The sequence below is a fragment of the Vidua macroura genome, chromosome 6, assembly GCF_024509145.1.
Source record: "Vidua macroura isolate BioBank_ID:100142 chromosome 6, ASM2450914v1, whole genome shotgun sequence".
Classification (NCBI taxonomy): Eukaryota; Metazoa; Chordata; class Aves; order Passeriformes; family Viduidae; genus Vidua; species Vidua macroura.
The window spans coordinates 14,426,037-14,440,689 of record NC_071576.1 but is presented as its reverse complement, the minus strand read 5'-3'; the positions used below and the strand labels follow the sequence as shown (position 1 = coordinate 14,440,689).

At 39.1% G+C, this 14,653-nt stretch overlaps 1 protein-coding gene across 6 annotated transcripts in view; it reads left to right on the top strand.

Annotated features, from left to right (window-relative positions):
• The window catches only part of LOC128808808 (protein TUNAR), a 160,219-nt gene that overhangs the window by 80,033 nt on the left and 65,533 nt on the right, over nt 1–14,653 (top strand). Inside the window, exon 1 of one of the 6 annotated variants that reach the window (XM_053980365.1) lies at nt 1,886–2,012. The exons of 4 other annotated variants lie outside the window; for them this stretch is intronic. The gene's annotated coding sequence lies outside the window, so the exon portion shown is untranslated. Of the gene's footprint in view, nt 1–1,885; nt 2,013–3,240; nt 3,346–14,653 lie in introns of those variants that run through there. One more of the 6 variants, XM_053980364.1, reaches the window with a different exon arrangement.

Here is a 14,653-nt window from a genome sequence, read left to right as displayed (position 1 = left end):
GTTCTGCTGAGCCTTATTAGAGCTCAGCTTGTGCAGCTGGTGCTGAGGCTGTTCCAGGGGGAGTGGTGTGAGGATTCAGGGTGGGTGCTGATATTGGATGGGAGCAAAAACTCGGGCAGGTCTTCGATCCCGGGGAAGAGAAGTGGCATTGCTAACAAGGGCATAAGGTGCTGGCACATGTGGTGGGAACTTGGAGCAGCAGTCAGGGTTATCTGTGAAAGGCATTATGAGAATTTTAAACTGGATGCTTTAAGCTTTTCTTCTCCCCCTGTTATTTCCCCTAATAGCATTTCACTGAGAGTATGCTCTGCTTTCAGTGGGACTACTGGCAGGGATTGCTTCAGGCAAAACCTAAACCTCACAGCTGAGTTTTTGCATCACGAAGTTCTGCACTTGAACTTGTACATATTAGTGATTATTCCAGGTCTTAAATGTGTCGTGGTTACATTACTTCTGCTATGAAGATTATTTAAAAATAGCAATATTTTAAATTGGATCCAGTAGCTACTTTCAGTATGCTTCTTTTGAAGGAGATATCTGTATATGTGAATGTCTTCTCTTCTTTGCAATTGATGAAAAGGTTTTTGAGGTGTGAAAACCAGTCTAACTTTAAGATCCTTTTTTTGCAGTGCAAAATATGAGGACATGTATATTTATTGGTCAATCTTACGTTATCATTCTGCTGGACTGTCCTTGATAATCTCTGCCTGATGTCAACAGAAAAAGCTTGTAATTATAGTGTCAGTTTGCCTTTGAAAGCAGGTCTGGATTCAGCACTAAAGACAGAAAGAGTGTGCACATATCACTCCTGACATTTTCTCAGAGGTATTACTGCCTTGCTAGCTCACCTATCAAGCATGGTGAATTGTGTTTCTGCCCATTGATTACTAGCTTGAAACTGAAAGCTTGCCTGGGCAACTGAAAGCGTTGCTAGCTATTACCTGACATGATGTAAAATCAGTTGAATACTTTGGCAGGTACATTGTGTTAAGGAACCGTATTTTTAAAATGTCCTTATGAGGATTTTATTTATGTCAGTTTGCTTTTATCTTATCCTTGTACTGGCAATATCTGTATTTTAGTATGTATGTATGCATCAATGTGTCTACATCAACCTTCTCCCATATTGTTATGATACGCTGTTTTGAACAGAGCATTCATAAATTATATTGGAAAGGGTTGATTAAGAGAGTGATTTTATTTATCATAGTCACAAATCTTTAAAATCCACGGGGAAGGCTTCTCAGCCAACGACGTTATAATTTTTAATGCCTTTCCTGACCAAGTTTTAGAAATCACACCTTGTCCCTGAACACCCTGAGGATTACATATCCCCTTGTCAAAAACGGCAAGGTTATTATTCACTCATATAGTGCCAGTAATGTTCAGGGGCTGTAATCATCTTGTAGTGATCCATGTTATTAGATTTCAGTGGTCCGACAACCATTTATCAAATGCCACTTACTATATCAAGAAGGGCAAGCAAATAAACCTGTCCTGTCCTGTCAGCCTCAGCACCAGCACACACGCTTGCTTCCCCGAGCACCTGAGCCATGAAATCCACCAGGGCTATTTCTGATACGTCTCACTTTTAAATAAAAACAGGTATTTCTGGAGAAAGTAATTCGTGTGCCCGTTCATCCGTGCATGGGACCCATTTCATGAGGGACACCTGTGCAGCCAGGCCAGAAATGCCCTTCTCCGGCGGCCCTAGGGGCGGCCGCTGCCCGGCGCTGGTCGCGGATCAGGGCTCACGCCAGCCCGGCCCGGGGCTCGGCCGGGCCCGCGCCGGGCAGCGGAGTAGCCAAGGGCCGGCTGCCCTCTCTTGGCCACCTTCACAACAGCAGCCAAAACCAGGGCTCAAAATAGCGGCTGGCACTGAAGCGACGCGACCGCTTCGGAAACGGAGAGAGGCTTCGCGTCGTGTCTCCGAATTTAGAGCAGTGTTTGTTTCAGTGCAGGCCCAGGAGCTGAAGGTGCTACTTGAAGCCCACAGTGCCTCTCTAGCTTGGGTGAGACAAGTGACTCCTTGGTCTCTGCTAGACCATGCCAACAACAGGGCCAAGGAATCCCGGCACTGTTCCTTGGGCACTGATAACAGCTGCAAATGAGACAGTCAGGGCTCCTCAGCCTGATCCCATGCGGACTTTCCTCTTTGGCTCCCGCCATTTATCACAGCAGTCTTTTGCCATGGAATTTACATTTTGATGAAACACTGCAGCTATCATTATTTCAGCAGGATTGCCTTTGGGTGGCAGCTGTGAGGTTGAGGCACACGTGCTGCTTGACAATACTAGAACTTTAGTGAGGCTTAGTGGGGAATGCCATCAAACTTCTAAGGTTATTCACTTTGTCACCCATCAAATTTACCAGTTCAGGAAGTATGGTAGATCAATCTTGTTGAACAAGAAAAGCTTGTTCTGGCACTAAATAGTGGTTTCTCTGTGTATAAAGTAGAACCAGGACCAGGAGTTGGACTTGGATGATTTGTGTGAGTCCCTTCCAACTCAAAATATTCAGATATTCTGAAAATAAATGATCATTGAAACAGTTTTTAACATATGAATAAAAATAGCATGGTTAAACAAAAAAAAATTTGATCAACCTTTTAACAGTCAGATAAGAATGCCTGTTAACTAATAAACTGATAGTTTAGTGAAAGAGACTTCATCTACATAGAGTCCTTGTCATCCTACTAAAAGAGAGAATTCTACAAAGGAGCTAAATTATATTTATGTGCTTGATAGAAAAACTTAATAATAATCTTTTACTTATGCTGAAGACTATGGTAGCTACTACTTGTAATGGAGCTCAGGTGGTTTATCCCTGCTGAGGATCTAGCCCCAACTTTTTTCTTTGTGCTAGATTTCTCAGTGATTTACTTATAAGTAAAAGGGAACATAGAATATAGCAAAACTGGGTCTATGCACTGAAATTGCATCCTGCTGCTGTTCCAGTCAGGTTGTGGGTGTAAGACAAGATTGTTAAGTAGCAAACACCATGCCAGGATTTGAAAGTATGCACTCTATTTCCAGCTATCTTGCTATGTAACTTTAAATATCTCACTAAACCTCTTAACTCATGGAATTGTTATCTGAAAATTGATAACTATCACAGGCATGTCTTTGCATCTGTGAATAAGCTGCGATTTATGAAGCCCCCTTAAATGCGTGGTGGAAAGACACTCTTTGAAGGCTTGTTACTGGTTTGTTGTGTGACATTGACATAGACAGAGCAGCTGCCATTACAAGACTGACAGCCCTTACTGCTGGGATGATGCTGGCATTGGCATGAGTACATTCCATGTTAAATCTTTCTATTTGATGCTCAGAGTTTGGAATAGAGGTAAGCACTTTGTGTCTTTTGAAAAGCTGTGTGAATTTCCTTAGAATCACAGAGCAGAATGATTCAGAACAAGATTCAATGCCAACAGAATGTATATGGATGTAGAGAGGAGAAAGATGGGCCTACAGTGATAAAAGAAATGTTCACAGGTGAATTATCTGAAGCATCCACTGAAGAGTAGACAGCCATGAATCAGAATCAGCTGCAATGTGCCAGTTTTAATGTGAGAACTCTTGATATCCTTTGAGCTGCAACAGGCATTTAGATCTTGTTGCAACCAATTCTTATTCCTCCTAATTAAAACCAGAATGTATTCAATACTCTAATGCAAAATGCTCATATAAATTACTTGCATTCTTCTACTTGAGTTGACAAGTCAAAACAACCCCACAGGAGAATGGACTGCAATATGCTCTGACAGCCTATGCACAGTGCTCATTGATAAGACAAACATTTCCTGAGATGCATGATAAAAAACTGATCTTAAAAACCTTAATAGGCAGGACAGAATGTGCAGGCTGCCCACTCGAGCTACCTATTCATCTTGTATGGAGCTTATAAACAGTGGGTGACATGGTGCTATATTTTCATGTGGTTTTATTATTAGTTAACAAAGCCAGGAACAATATTTGAATAGCAATTCTATGTTTGGAAAGGTAGGCACTTTTAAGGCACAAAGAGCTGACACGCCCCAAGGCTATACCTCATTAGTTTGCTTATGTTACCTAGCTATATATCTCTGGGAATGGAGTAGGTGCTTTACATACAAATAAAACATGTGGGCGGAGGAGGAAAGAGGGCTGAGTAATTCACTTTTCTGCCCTGCAGCTTGTGTAATCATGCATGCTATGGCAAAGTGAATGTAAAATACCCTAAGCAAGGCTTGAAACTGGTGTTAGTACAGCCCTGTTGAAGTTGACAAATATCATGGGCAGCTTCTGTGATGGCTTAGACCTGCATTATATTCACTGCTGTGAATGGCTGTAAGGAATCAGGTCTGAGGTCCCAGGCCTTATTTATACATACTAAATAAGCATAGGAAATGGGGGGGGAATGATCTGAAAGCAAAATATTATTTTGAGTTGTGCAGGTTTCTAGACATGTAAGCAGGTGACTGTAGTCCACTTAGGCAGATAGAAGTCAGCTGGCTGCTCTTGAAGAGTAGGAAAAATAGGTGTCAGAGAAGAATTCCTGTTCCAAGCCAATAATTGACTTTTTTTTTTTTTAATATATTTCATAAGCAATCTAGATTGGGAATAAAACTTTAGTCAATGTGACAGTGGCATGGGTTAGTACACAATACAAATGCCAGGAAAATGCATGAAAAACCAAATGCAGTTTCTGAGTTAATTAATTGCTCAACACTGGTAAAGCGATGTAACCATTTATTAAAATAGACAAGGTTTTGTGTGCAAGTCACAGCTGAATTGCCTGCTAATTAAGAAAGAGCTAATACTCATTTAGATAATAGTCTTGTCAATAATTGTGGACAAAAGGAAGAAAAATTTTATTAACTGGAAAAAAAATGGAATTGATGACTTCTGGATGTTGAAATCTGAAAAAAAATTAATGAGCTTGAGAGATATTGATACTAAATGGTACCAGACACTTCCTGTTGAGTGACTATGTTCTATTAGACACCTGCCAGGACACTTTTCTCTTATTATCATCATTATCACTGGCTAGGGTTTTATTGTGTATTTGATAATGTACTTGAGGGAATATTTAAATGTAGTGTGTGGGAGTAAAGAGCATGGGAATAAAAATTTGAATGTAATATTTTCTTTGTTTACCTACTGATAGAAGTTCCAATTTTCACGATGTGTATAAAGACGCAATTTTTGAAAAATCTATAGACGTCTTATTTCCAAAACTCATTGGAGGGACAGTCCAAGCCACAGATGGATGTTTGGGCTACATCCACAAAAGGTCTTGGGTCTTACAGGACATACCTGATGAAGTGAATGGCTTGCAGAGTGTGATTCATTGTGGCTTTCCTGGGGAGGCATGGCAATCCAAAATGAAATACAGAAAGAGGAGCTCCCAGTAGTAATAGTAAGTGCAGGGACATTCTGAAAACTATCCTTTCAGTGCTGATGGCACCATCCTAGTATGTTTCATACACTCATGAACCATGACATTGCTTTGTTCTTTCAAAAAATCTTGGCTCTTTCCATTTACATGACCAAGAGTGCTGTCCCTGTCATGACCACATAAAAGGATTATTTAGAGGTTGTGACTGGTCTGGAAAGTGAGATTTGCCCTTCTCAGCCTTCCAAAAATTTATTTTTCAGATTTATGCCTTACAGGCCAAATACATGGGGTTTGCAAGAAGTAGATCTCTGCTTTTCAGGTCAAACAGGCAAATTGCACAACATGAGCCAGATGTCACCTTGATTGCAGGCATCGAACAGAAAACTTCATAGTTCTTTTTCTGACACACTCCTGCCATCTCCTCTGGCAAAGATTTCACTTTCCTCTACACCAGACAAGTTTGTATGCTTTTCTATAGGCCCTAGGGGTAAGTAAGCCTTGACATATCTAATCTTAGAGATCTCTAGAGTAAACTTCAGCTTTGGAGTGAATCACTGAGATTTCCTTTATAGACAATAAGGAACAGGACTGTCTTGAACAAAGTCTTATTGTATTGTAAAGCTGCAAAAGCAGCCACAAAATAGGTTGGATGGTCCTGCCTAAAAATATGTATTTCTTTCCTCTAGAGAGCTTCAGGTAACTAGCTCAAGATACAGTTCTAGAGAGAAGCATGCATATCGGTGGCATCCATATAAGATAAATCCCTCTCTAGATTTCAAGGACTCCCACATCTAAAAGTCATTGAAGGAGGTAATAGAGGATGAGAAATAGACACTGCTTCCTGTCTCCTACTTCTCTGTCTCTGGCTTCCTTAAAATTTACAGAAATTATATTCAGTTATTATCAGTTGTCCTATTGAGATAACCAGAAAATGAGTTATGTTTTATTACTGACCTTTTTGTAAGGATCAGTCTGGAAGCCTACATATTTTCTATTTTGCTTTTCTAAAAGGGCTCAATGAAGAGAATGAATCATTCTAAGTCAGTTGGAGTTAGATCAAGTTTTTGGGAAAATTTTTATGTGGTTTTCCTATTCCCCTTTTCTGAAGTTCATTCTGATATTGTTTGTGTTTGGAACAAATTCCCCCTTGTAAACTCTGAGTATAGTGTAATCACAGAGAAACTGATATTCCTGTAATACTTTCTTTTTTTTGCTTCTCCACATCCACTGTTCATCTGCATTCTGAATATTCTGGGTTTTGGGACTTGTTCCTTGGACCTAGTGAACTTACAGTTAATTGACCTTGACATTGATCAGTGAGATGTGCCCAGTTAATTTGACTCTAAAGCATATTTGAGCTGGCAGGGTTTTTTTTTCAGCATTCTTAATGGAAAAATGCAATGATACATTGCAAGATGCTGGATGTCTTGGAAACCCATAACATTTACAAAATAAACATCAAATATAAAGAAATGAACTAGTTGACAAGTTGTGTCAAAGAGGAAACTGAGTTGATCAAGCCTCACTTCAAATGCTGGAAGATGCTGACTGTATCATCAAAAAGTTATGAATGTGTGTGCTGAAAGAGAGATTTCAGCCCTGCATGCCTATTGCTATACAGCTTTAGGTTGCTTTTCTTCAGGTCTAGGCCAATTTTCAAGAAACAGAAACTGTTCCGTATCCAGGTAATTCTGCCAAAAACCCCTCAAACAAAACCAAAATAACTCTTGTGCCTAATTCAGTCTTTACAATCTGGACTTTTTGGAAAACAGTTTTAATTTTCAAGTCCTTTGTGATGAAAACCCATGTAATCACCTGTCAGCAATGTCCACGTAACAAAATACATTATTATGGAGCTATCATAGATAGCAATCTATAGATGTATCATGGATAGTCTTTTGGTGGGAAGTCATTATGTCAAGCTCATTCTAATAAACACTCATTTACTTGGGTTTTGTTTGTGGTTCTCAAGCTGAGAAATGCAATTTAGCGGGATGGTTTATTTTGCAACTTAATGCTAAATCAGGAGGGAGAGGCCTTTCTTGGCAAGGATTTCAAACACTTCTGAACCCAGAGATGAAGTCTGCTTGCCTCTGACTGTACTTAATGATTTTTGATTACTAGTGCTGATAAATATAAGGGCTTAACTAATGGCCATAGAGTGAAGACAAAAGTGATAATTTGCTCAAGGGGCTTAACACTGACATTTTGAAAAGAGAATCCTTGGAATGAATTCCAAGCCATATACTCATGTCAGGGCCGTCTACTGCTATTTACTATAGCTTCAAAACTCCACCTCTTTACATCACAGAATCATCAGTGTTGAAAGAGACCTTCAAAACTATCTTGCCCAGCTGTTGACCCAGCACCACCGTAACCACCCCTGAACAATATCCCCAAGTGCCACATCCAGATGCCTCTTTGAAAACTTCCAGAGACAGTGACTCCACCACCTCCCTGGGCAATTAGTTTCAATGCCTAAGCCCTATCAATGTAAAAAAATAAAATATAGTATCTAATCTGAACCTCCCCTAAGCACAATTTAAGGCTATTTCTTCTTATCCCTTCACTTGATACGTGTCAGAAGAGACTGACTGCCACCTTTCTGCAATGTCTTTTCAGGTGGCTATAGAGAGAATATAAAGTCTGTCCTGAGCCTCCTCTTCTCCAGTCTAAACACCCCCATCTCCCTCAGCTGCTCCTCACAAGTCTTGTGTTCTGGACCCTTCCCCAGCTCTGTTGCCCTTCTCTGGACACGCTCCAGCCCCTCAGTGTCTCTCTTGTCATGAAGGGCCCAGAACTGAACACAGCATTCAAGGTGTGGCCTCACCAGTGCTGAGTGCAGGGGGACAATCCCTGCCTGGTCCTGCTGGCCACATTATTGCTGACACAGGCCAGGATGCCATTGGCCTTCTTGGCCACCTGAGCACACACTGCTTCGTATCCAGCTGCTGTTGACCAGCACCCCCAGGTCCTTTTCCACCAGGTAGCTTTCCAGCCACCATGCCCCCTGCAGAGCTGCAGGGGGTTGTTGTTACCAAATATTTTAATAAGTTTTGTCTTGAACAGTATAGAGGATCTATGTAAACATTGTTGTTCATATTTATAAAAAGACATCCAAGACATTGCTAGGAGGAATGTATTATCCAAATATGGGAAGAATTGAATTGATAATGATATTATTGTTCATTGTATAGATTATCAGGCATAGGTTTACTAAGACTGTGGGGACACAGTCCAAGCTCATGAATTGTCCATTGGATTAGAAATCCTAATATTCAGGTCTATTTTGTTTTCCTGTATTTGATTACATTTAGGTTAAATGTGGAAGTTCTTTCAGTCTTGTTAGGTATTTTTATAGAGTGCATGCAATCAAGTCTAGTAAAACTAATGGCCCCATAAAGTCTGTGACCAAATATTCTGAAATTTTCTTTTCTTCAATGCAATTCTTTCACAGTTTATTTGGCGTGAGAACAAAACTTTACTAGGTGCTTGAGATTCACTTGGTCTCTGCCTCAACCTTTGTATCTTATCAGGTTCATCAAAGCTTTTAGGAGATACAGAAGCTTTTTGATGAAAAGCAGATTAGGACTGCAGGATGATACTGAATTTTGATTTTTTGTTTGTTTGTTTGTTTGTTTTTTGTTTTTTTAGCAATCCTGAAGTTTTTTTTAAAGTAAAGTACAGTGACTTTTAACAGAAAAATGTGATTGTAGACAGCTTAAAGTAGAGTATCTAGACAGGAAAAAGTATATTTCTTTTCATTTCCCCAAGCTCTTAAAAGCATCTGGTAGCTGATGCACCTTGCATTCTAGTGGGGAAATAGAAGTTCAGTGTTAAACTGGAAATGTCATGCAAGTGTCAAATTCATTCTCTTTCCCTCCCTTTCACTGCTAAGTTAAAAATAAAGACAAAAAAAATGCCAAACAATTCTCTCTCTCCTCCTAAATCAGCTTGGTGTTTGTTGTTCCAAACAGGCTTATTTTCCAGCTTTGCCTGGCTGGTTGGTAGGCTAGTAAAGAGATGAAGGATGTTTTAAAAAATGACTTCTGCAGAGTGATACTCAAGGAGAAATCACTGAAAATTTATTTTAGGCTATTTAGGCCTATTGGATTACTGAACTTCTTTCTTTTCAGTTCAGGTATTTGTACAGCTCTTTCTTAGAGGCCATTTGACAACAGTTTAGGGATGTCTGCCAGGGTCACCTCACTCCACTTTCACATTCGTCCAAGCAGCTTCACCATCCCCCTGTATCGTACTGCAGCTCAAATCTCCATGTAGACTCCCCATAACTGCCTGTCTCTCACCTTTATCCCTTCAGGCTTTGTCTGGTCAACAAAGCTCCTCCCTGCTATTTCACTGCTGGCTCTTCCTATTTTATCTTCTGGTCGTCCAAATCCCTAGACAGTGAATCAGAGTTCTAAAGGGGAAGTGAAATGCAAAAATGGGGTGCTTAGTTAGTTGATGCTTTTGGGAAAGGCTCCAGCCCCATCAGAGGGTGTTTTTGGGAAGTCTCACCATGGAAAATATGCAGGAGTTGGGTGCTTCATGTCTGTCCAGTACATTTGATTCTGGTCTGAAACAGGAACCTGGCTGGCATTCAACCTCTTCTCTCCCCTCCTCCTCCTCTTGCTGCCAAATGCAGTCTCCTTCTTTCTTGAAAGCTACTGATCATCCTCCTTTAGTCCAATGGCCTTCAGGAAAACGGTGAATTTCAGACATGTGGTCTGAGAAACTCCTTTATTTTCTCTTCAATTTCTGCACTGATTGCAGGAGGGCAACAAAACAACTGCACTTCTCTTTTTCAAACAAGGCACCTAGCTGGCAGTGCCTTAAACACAACCTTTTAGAGAAAGATGCCCAAAGCATAATAAACAGGCTGAAATTATAAATCCATTGCTGTCACAGAGCTTACAAGTTCTTAGTTGACTTGCCTGTGCATAGCTGGTTGTTTTCTTTCTGCCTAGCAGCATGTAATTAAAATATTCATATGCAGCTTGCAGCCCATTTAGGGCTGAATGCTGCTAGATGCTGAGCATAATTTGAATAGTGCTGAGAGATTTCAGCTGCCAAGGAAGAGAGAGAAAGCTCAAAGTAGTCTGAGTTGGCCAGCATCTGGCAGACTGCCTTAACATTGATTTGTTCTTATGTTAGGATAAAACTGGCAAGGAACAGGAAAGCAGTTTAGGGCTCAATTAACAAACAGCCTTTAAAAATGTATTTCATTTTCTGCCTTAGGCTTTGCCTCAGGGCTAGCCCTGTTCACAGAGCTAAGACTAAAAGAGAAAATCTGCTTATATACATAATATCCTGTAAACAGTTATCCCCTCTATAATAAGGGTAATTCAAAACATCTCAATGTCACAGACACCCTGGTACAGGAATCAATCAGGCTGTTATTAGGTCAAATTATTCAGTAGAATAGCTACGATTGATTTGGAAAAGGTTTGTTTGTTTGTTTGTTTGTTTGTTTGTTTAAATTTTCATAGTGTTTGAACTGGAAAAAATAAAATAGTGTATTTTGAATTTAGGCATAAAGTAGGCTGGGCTGAAGAAGTTATATGGCACAAGGAGACTGTTGCTTTATCCTGGTCATGGAGAATACTGTGGTGGAAAAAGTAAAGTTGGAACAATGCTGTTCAGTCATATTACATTTGATAAATATATTAATTACAGCAGTGGCTACTTTGCTGTTGCACTTCACAAAGGTGCAGAGGACCTATGCTGTAACTGGGGGTAGTTTTGATTAAGTCACTTGTGTGTTCTTACAAAGGCTTATGTTATGGCAAAGAAGAATGGTTTTTTGGAGAAGTGTTTTTGGAAAAGCAGTGGACGTCATCTCTGCAGAATGACTATAACTGGGATCATGGTACTGTGATCCTCCTTCTAGGAGCTACTGCCTGGAGAGAGGATGCCTCACTACTGCTCTCCCTAGCTGCAAGTCATCTAGGAGACTGGGGATTCAAAATTCTTCAATGCATTACAATCATTTTACTCCTCCAATGGGGTCAACAGCCATACCATCCTTGGCTGAATTTTCTGAGGTTTTGCAGAGGTCTTCATGTAGAAATTAAAAGCTAAATCAATAAAATGGCAAGACAAATATCCATCTGCTTTTTCTCATTAAGTTTATTTTTGGTTATCTGACTTTATGAGTCCTTTTTGCCTCTCCTTCCATTCAAGGCAAATTCAGGTGGTATCAAGGGAGAATAATTCCTTCTAGAGCAAAGCAATTCACTGTTAGTCTACATTCTGTTTGTCTATACAGTTTCCCTAAATTGTTATGCCAGTACTAATAAAGAGATCTATGTCATCCTTCTATGTATTTGTTTTTCATTTTGGAGAGTAGAGAAAGAGTGTGTCTGATCACACACTTCCTTTGTTCCCTTTGGAGAAAGGCGCAGAGTAATATTTCTAAATTAAGCCGATTCAAGGTTTATTAGCGCTGTAAAAAACGTGATTTTGCTGCCCAAAAGATTGAGCTTGGGCTAGCTTATGTTCTGGGAAAGAAAGAGATAGCAGAAAGGATATGGGAGAAGATGTTGCACAGTGAGATAATGAGCTTTGGAGGGCCAGGCTTGCTGGTTTTGCTTCTGCATGAGGAACAGGATGCAGGGCCGACCTTTGGGAAGGAGGCATACCACCTCTTTTCTTTAGCAAGAGAAGCCACAAGAACCAGCCCTCAGGGGTTTATACAGGCACCATAATTCTGAGCAACTCAGCCAATTGGCCTCAAAGAAACACAACAATATCGTTGCATTGTCTCTTTCCTAACGGGAACTCTCTGCTGAACTTACACAAAAAGCACTGCATGGGATGTAGACTGAGGAATGACAGATGCTGCACTGCTGTTCTCTGTTCACTGTGTTCAGATCTGTAACAAGGAGATGATCCAAGGGTGATGGTAAGAGAAGAAAAAATTCAACTAGCCTATGAGAAAATATATTTGGGTTTGGGTTTTTTTTTGTGTTTTGTTTTAATTTCATTTCAGCTGCAAAAGTTGAGGCTCGAAAATAAGGATGATATGCTATTTTTGTAAGTCTGAAGAATCCCTTTGAAAGTTAATTTGTCCAAAGCTTGTAAATTACACACCTTTTTCATGAAAAGTTTAATAATGGCCATAAACAAGTACAGGATCTCCTAATTGTATCCAAGTGATAGTAGGTATGTAAAATGCTTTAATAAATAACATCAGTAACTAGTTCTTAAAATTAACTTATTTTGCAATCAGACAGTGCTTTTTTATATTCATTCTTGATAGGGAATTGAAACTACTGTTTTTATCTACATTATGTAAATTCAGTTTTGCAAAGGAGGTTTAATTTTATTTTTTGAAGGCATTTGATATGAAAAAATAATGGAGTATTTAAAATTTCCCCTTGAAAAGCCATTCAGATTTTAAAGAGCAGTCACTATTAAATATTACACTTGCTTAAAGATGGATAGTAGTTTTTCATCTTTGCTGAGATTGGATTTTTCCCTGCAGTCCAGAATACTTGAGTGATTTGTCTTTTGTGAGGGTGAAGTCCTTTATTTTTTACTATGATATATTTTAATGTGGCACCTGTTGCTGTTCTTGAAAGTCTTGGAAAACTTATTCACAATCTAGTTGTAAACAGAGATCAAATAACAGGGGTATTGTCTATTTTTTTTTTTTTTCAGATCTGTTTCATTGCTTACCCCTATCATTTCATATCTTAAGATGACAGGGCATTAAATTGTCTACCAGTTTTTTGGTGTGGTACCTGGTAGACCTGAATTGAAGTGGAATCCCTCAGTATTATATTCATCATAATTAGCCATTCGTGTTGCATCAGCAGCAACAAGTCTTCTGAGCAACTTTCAAGCACTTCTGTCTCTTGCAGCTCTTTCAGTCATAGACTGACTATCTTATATTTTGTTAATCAGGTTAACATCTCTGTGTTGCATATCTTTATCTGTAATGCCTTTTTCAGCTCTGCCTGTACAATCCATTCCTTTAATTTATCTTCCTTTTTTCTGCCTTTCTATTCTGCTCTATTTATCTCTTCTCAAATAAATAGTTCACAACTTTTTGTGGTATATTCCACAGAGTCCCAGCTGACAGTTTGTGTTTGGCATAAATGAGTGGACCTTGTGCAATTGAAAAAAATCCCAACTGGGTTTAGGTGGAGTTGCTTGTGGTATAGATAAAGATGAAACTGGTTTGTTAGGTCTTAAAATTCAGAGCAGAATAAGGAAAGGAGTGGATAAAAAGGAAATCTTGGTATTTTGAAAAACTTCCAGCTAGTTATTTAGTACCTTGATATTTCCAAATACTGTCTTATTTATAAACCAGAACTGCAAAGATGCTTGCAAATGAGTGAGGCTCATAAAGAAAAGAATCATTACAACATTTCAGCTCCTCAAGAAATGATGTCTGCTGAGTGTGTAAAGATGAACTAACAGTTAGAAAGCACAGTTTGTAATCATAGCCTGTGATTATTTTCTACCTGTACCCCAAATTGCTTGTAATTCACTTAATTTCTCCCTTTCTCAGTGGCTATAGCAATACAACCTTGAAAATTAAATTATAAAGCACAATTTTGTTTCTCTTGAAAAAGAGTGTAGTATCTATTTGTTGAGAATCAGTTTAGACTGAAAGTACTTTTTTTCCTCTTCCTTTCTTTTTCTCCTTCCCATAAAAAAATATTAGCACTCCTGACCCTTCTTCCATCTTCCTCATGTTCTAGTTACTTGTCAGTATATAAATTCTTGGGTATGGCAATATTTCATGCACTATCTTCAGCTTCTCTGCAATTCTGTCCTGTCATTTAAGTCCAGTCCTGTGTTCCTAATGTCAAACTAGTTTTTTTCAGTATGACTAGCAAGGTAGCATATGTTTCCACGTTGAGTCCCACTGCCAGTTCTGGAGGTATCTCTCATTAATCAAGAATCACTTTGTCATAGTGCAGCTAAAGTTGTCACCAAACTTTAAGTACAAAGTTTGAATAATAATGACTCCTCTTTTGTTAAATTGAGTTAACACAGCTGAATAGCTTCCCTGATGGTTTATTATATTAGTCTTTTAGAACATTGACTGATTTGTTTTTATTACCATGAAAGCTTTTGTCTTATGAAAATTACTTGGGACCACAGGTCAATGTTTTTCATGTCACATCTCTATAAATAGTACATTGCTTTATTATACTTTGTATTCTCCTCTGCAACCTGTACGTCACTTAAATTTATTTGTCATGATACTACTGCCAGGCTGCCATTAAATTGTTAAAGTATATTCAGGAAATGTTGTTGC